This window comes from Cavia porcellus, unplaced genomic scaffold (assembly GCF_034190915.1).
Source record: "Cavia porcellus strain 051 isolate PalLab524CR breed Dunkin Hartley unplaced genomic scaffold, mCavPor4.1 scaffold_2, whole genome shotgun sequence".
Taxonomy (NCBI): Eukaryota; Metazoa; Chordata; class Mammalia; order Rodentia; family Caviidae; genus Cavia; species Cavia porcellus.
Window position 1 is genome coordinate 10,062,478 of NW_026947485.1, and position 6,000 is coordinate 10,068,477.

A 6,000-nucleotide genomic window follows, 5' to 3' on the forward strand; every position below is an offset into this window, starting at 1 on the left:
CACATCTGCTATATTCTACTAAATGAGTTGAGAATTATTAGTGTTTGTGTATTAGCACATACCATAAGTTGACTAAGATATGGAATATATAAAGGAACCTAATGGCCTTCTACCTCAACACTGAATTAGTAATCAGGTATGTTTAGAAGAGTAAATTACAGGAAGGGAATGGTGGCATCGAGTGCTTTGTCCAGTCTGCATTTCTCTTTGTGTGTGCAAGGAGTGCGAGATTGAACTCAGGAGAGCTGCACTCTTAACCTCCTGACTAACCATACTGGAATTTCAGGCATGGACCACCTTTTCTTTCTTTGCTACTGGGTCTTGCTGTGTGGCCCAGGCTAGCATGAATTCTTGGATCTAAGTGATCGTCTCTCCTCAGTCTCTCAAGCAGGTGGGACACCATCATACTGGCCCCTTCTCTTCTTACATAATAGATCCACACTGTTGTCCTTAAAAAGGAGACTATCTTCACCTTTTTGCTTTCTGCTGGAATGCATAAGGGACAGTGGGAGCCGATTGTGGGCTGCAATATGGGAGCCAAATACCGAGGGTGGCAGCACAGGAAGCTGGGCCTCTGAAACTGCTAAACTGACAATGGATTGTGGCCAGTCTGTTGAGTGGTTGAACCTGTATTCGTAGCCAGATTCTAGCTATCCCTCCTCCTATTCATGTCATAATTTGTGCATGTGTGCAAAGGATTTTTTGTGGGAAAATGGTTCAGATGAGCCGTCTTGCCATCTGGTCTCTGGGACAATGTCAAGGCCATGTCTGCTAAAGTCTATTAATTTAAATAAATGATCATATTGAGAATTATGAGTGTTTGGGTATTAACACAAAGCATAAGTTAACTAAGCCACGGAGCAGAACAACAAAAGAAGTAAAGCCAGTTTAAAACAACTAACACTTCTTAGCTCAGTTTCTGTGGGTCAGGCTGGGGTACCACCAGCTAGCCTGTAATTTAGGGTCTCCCACAAGATTGTAAACTAGGTACTAAACTAGGGTTCATCTTTTCATCTGATTCTCTACTGGGCTTCCTTGCCCATTAATATGGAAGATTTTCAGGTCTTCAGGGGAATAGCAGCTTAACAAGGAATGTAACTGTTTTGCTATTGTTGTCTTTTTGAGACAGGGTCTCACTATGCAGTTCAGGCTGGTCTCGAACTCAAAAGTGATGGATCCTCCTGCGTTAGCCTGCTGAGTGCTGGGATTACAGGCATGCGCCACCACACCCTGCCTGGAATTTAACTTTTTTGATAGTGTTTAGGAACAACATATATGCTTACCTTGAGATGGGCTTGTTCACTGGCCAGGGCCAGTGATTTCGATGTGTGATCTTCCTGAGTCTCCTGGGTCCCCTTCAGGATCTATTGAGTGCCACAATGTCCTATTTTAAGGAGGGATTAGTATAAATCCCCTCTAACCCAAGTAATTAGCATCTCTGGTCTATCTCAAAGTTTGCAACCCATGTGAGTTACTTTAATACTAAAACATGAGACTGAATGCTACATGTACTTCATAGTTTTATTTACGAGTTCCATTATGACTTCTGAGGCCATTTTCAAATCTCATAGCCAAGGATGCCGCTATTTTTCTTTAGCTTTATATTTTTTTGTGCTGAGGACTGGACCCAGGGTTTCTAGCTTGCTAGACAAGCATGCTACCCTACTCCGTTTTTCTCAATTTCTCAAATCAGTGCTATAAGCTGAAAAGTTGCAAAGCACCATCAGACTTTAAGCCTCCCTCTGGTTGAAGCCAAAGCCCATTTTGTTTCCAGGCCTCAGTGAGCATAGTTGGTTGGTCCAGGGGCTGGAAGAAGTCATTGGACAGCATTCCAGGCCTGTCAGCATCTTCAACCAGGAGCTTTGTTATTTGCTGTAAACAGCTGTACATTTGCAGAACCACAGGCACACCCGCATTAAAATGTTAATTACTAAAAGGCTTGGGGCATGCCAGATCAAACAGTGAATGAAAGTCCCAGCAGAGTTCTGTCTCTGGATCTCCTCCACTAGCTGAGATGATGAAGACAGACAAGATTAAACTTCTTAAATAACATTTAGTCAGATCTCTTTAACCTCTCGTCGTTTTGTGAATCTTCAGTACTCCACAGAGTAACAATGGTTGATGCTCTCAATTGCTTTCAACATGCACAACCTAGTCTGGAAAAGGAATAGACTTGTTTAAACAGAACTTGTTCAGGTTTCCAAGTTGGGCTGTAATTGTTACAGAAGATCTGTGGGCAACTCTGGTTCCTACTTGGTTTTCTTAGAAGTTCCAGAAACCCTAGTTTCTGATGTTGTCCAGCCAGGACAAACCTTAACCAACAAAAATTTGTTTGGGATGAAAGAGGCTCATTTGTTTTCAAATTATGGCCCTTCCTGGGGGCTCCTCTCCCATGCCTCAGTCCAAGGCTTTGACTTAAAACCTTCTACCCATATGAACTTGGCATTCAGTGGCCTCCAGCCAAGGAGTTAAGGTGTACACCACAGCGAGTTAAGGGTAGAGAGTGGGGTCAGGAGAGTCAGAGAAGAAAAGCAGTAAGTGATCACATGCTCAGCATAAGGGACTGTGTATACCAGGGTGGTGAGGTCCAGGCTAGTTGAAGGGCTGCTCAGTGTGGTTTCGCTGGCCAAGACCCTGCCTTTGGTCTTGCTACTGGGCCAGCCAACCAGCGTGCATGCCCCTCCCTTGTCTTTATAGCATGGTACAGCAAGATCTCAGCATTTCCAGCCTTAAGACTTGGGTTTGTGGCTTTTCCCCTGGGGGGTAAGTAATAACAGCTGTAGTTTCTGCTAGGAAAGAACTTGCTTTCCCAGATTGGAAGATCTGTTGATTACAAATACACAAAGAGAGAAGGAGATTCCCCATGGGCCAACTTTGAAAATTTGAGGGGCCAGGCGGATATGACCCAGTAATAATTACCATTGCGGCAAGGTTCAATGGGTGGGTGGTCTTGGAAAGGAAACTTCCTTTTGAAGTTACTGACATAGTGTTGAGATCACAGCCTCCAGAAGCACCTTCAGATTACAAGTGTGACTCTGCCATTTATTTATTACCAGGGTCACCCAAGAGTTTTCTTCTTTGGAAAAGATAGTACCTGCTATTTTGCTAGGAATGTGTGTGAATGTTCTAAATCACATATGCTTAACATAATGTCCCAAAGACTGATAGACTGAATGGAAGGTTAAGCAGTTGATATTCATGAGAATATTAATGTGGCTTAGCATTGAGACACTAGAAGGGAAGGAGTAATGAAGTGTGGCATTGTCTAACACAGGGCAGTACGAAAAATATGCCAGGAGACATTTCTTACACATATGACCAGTTGAGGACTCCAGGACTCACTCAATGATTCACTGAAGATCCTAGGTTCTTGGGGTTATGCCCAAGTTATGCGTTATGCTCAAGTGTGTGACTATCAGTACAGGGAAGAACACAGATGGTCTCATAGAATATCTGGAGAAGCAGTCTCTTGGACTGTGTCAGAATAAATCAATCCACACTGTAAAAGCTGGAAATGAGTGAGGATGGATGAGTGCAGGATTCCGGAATCTGTGACTCTTTGCTTCCATAATCATGGGTTCCACAATCAATTCTGCTGTCATTATACTTGTTTACAGTGTACAAAGTAAGCACTGAGGAATACAAAAGCATTAAACATGCTCTCAGACTTTAATCCAGGTAGCACCTTCTGAGCTCTTCCGATGCGCTAGGCATCTACATTACATGTATGTGTTCATTTAGTCCTCAGAGAACCAATACCAGGTACTTATGATTATCATCTTTATCTTACAGATGAGGAAATTGAAGCCTAGAGAGATTAGGGAACGTGTTCAAAGCCACAACTTAATGCATCTCATCTCCCCGCTACGAAAAAACATGTAGGTGCAGTGAAGGCTGAGTGTGGATGTAAGTAAGGAAGAGCAGCAAAATAAACCACGCTGGAGAATTTTCTAGTTAACAGCTGAGCAGAAGAAACTGCTTGTGCTTTAAAAACAACGCGCTAGAGGGCGCTATACACACAAACGGACAACTCTTGGTAATGCAGTTCCCACAGTGGTTAAAATACACAGTAATGGACTTAAGCCAAAAACACCAACCCCAAGAGTATGACGCACGTATGATAATTGAGAAGCTGTATTCCTATCCCCTCAATTAAAAAAACAAATCCTCATGCTTTAGATTAGGCAATTTGTAATTTGTCTCTACTTGATACTGTTTGGTATTCCAAGGGCCTTTGTTCTGCTTGCTGAGTGGCAAAGCTTTTAAAAGGGTAGGGCAACCTGGATGAAAATAAACCTTTTTAAAAGGGTAGGACAACCTGGATGAAAATAAACCTTTTAAGAATGGCACGGAGACACATTTTATCTTGTAAAATTTATTTTGGGAAAGTAAAACATGAATGTATTTTTTAAAAGCTAGCAAGAAAACCCAAGAATGAAAAAGAACAAGAGTTCATCCTTAACTCCACATTCCAGGTGTCATCCGCTAGCAAAACTCCAGGTATGCTAATTTTTTAACTATTAAAAAATTACATTATTTTCCTCTGTAACACCTAAGGGAGCAGAACAGTCATTTAAACAATAAAGAAAATTTAGTAACATTTAAAAACATGAATTACTTTGATAGACATACATACACACCAAAAATGTAATTTGGAAAGTAAGAGTACCTTGTAGATCCACGTTATTCCACTATGTATGGTGATCAACTTTCCGTATCACTAGTTGTGTGTGTGTGATATTCAGGATCAAACTCAGGGCGGTTTCAAACGTGTCAGACAAGTGGCCCACCACTGAGCCACACAGCAGTTCTCACTTCATTTTTTGTAATTTTATTGTGGAATTAATACATACAGTGCATAAATCTAGCCAGTCGTGATACACTGCTACTTGGGGCTGAGGCAAGAGGCTCTCAAATTTGGGGCAGGCCTGAGTATCTTCGCAATAGTCTTTCTCAAAATAGGAAAAAAAAAAGGGGGGGGGGGTAAGACTATAGCTCAAAAATAAGTAAAATTTAAAAATTATTAAGCACATAAACTTAAAGTACAACGTGAGTTCAAGGCCAGCTGGAACCATATTGTGAAATCCTGCCTAAAAAAAGTACATAATCATAAACACAAATGTGTAATTATATCTACTCCCCCCACTAATGCTATCTCAAACCAATGTGCTCTTCTAGTTTCTTTTATCACATTGTATTGAGATTACATTTTATACTTTATAGAAACTTTTCCATGTCAATCTCAGAAAAATGGGAGTCAGTACTCTAAAAGTACAAGGAATCTCAAGCTGTTATACTGGCATAAGAATCTGGTAACTTTACGCCACAGTATCAACTATGGACACTAAATTAACAAGACAACCCAGAAGGTAAAAGTTCTCATTATTCTTCAATATCTCAAGGCTCAGTGGATCATGAATGAATCACAAGTTTGAAGTTTGTCCATTTTTCTTCTTTGCAGAAGGCAATCTCTTTTGTATGTATAATGCATTACTGACGTATGAATTATCACAAGTCACTGGCAGTTACTATAGTCATTAGTGCAACTTAAGAAACACTAGTAACAAAAAACCCCTCGCAGTTTTTTTTTCATTTCCTTTTCTATGAGATCTCTGATCTATACCTAGTTCCAAACCCAGCTAGGTATCTAATGAAAATAATTAAATTGTGTTTGGTGGACTAAGAGCTGGGAAGTATCACAGCCTGCTGCCTGACAAAATGCACCCAGAAACAGGTTAGTCTACCCTCCTTCATTTCTTTTGTTGTGAAATACAAACATAACACTACCAAAATTTGGCTGGTCTCTCACACAACTACATCTGAGCACAAAGCTGACACAAGTAGGATAAAGGGGCAAGGTCCTCAGGAAGGACCAGCCTGACAGGCTGTCAGGCAGAGGTCAAATGCTGTGTATTGACGATGTGTTAAGTACTCGCCATCTCGGATTACAGACCTGATGGGAGGCCATTCCTATGCCTTCTCCCACGGACTGGACACTCC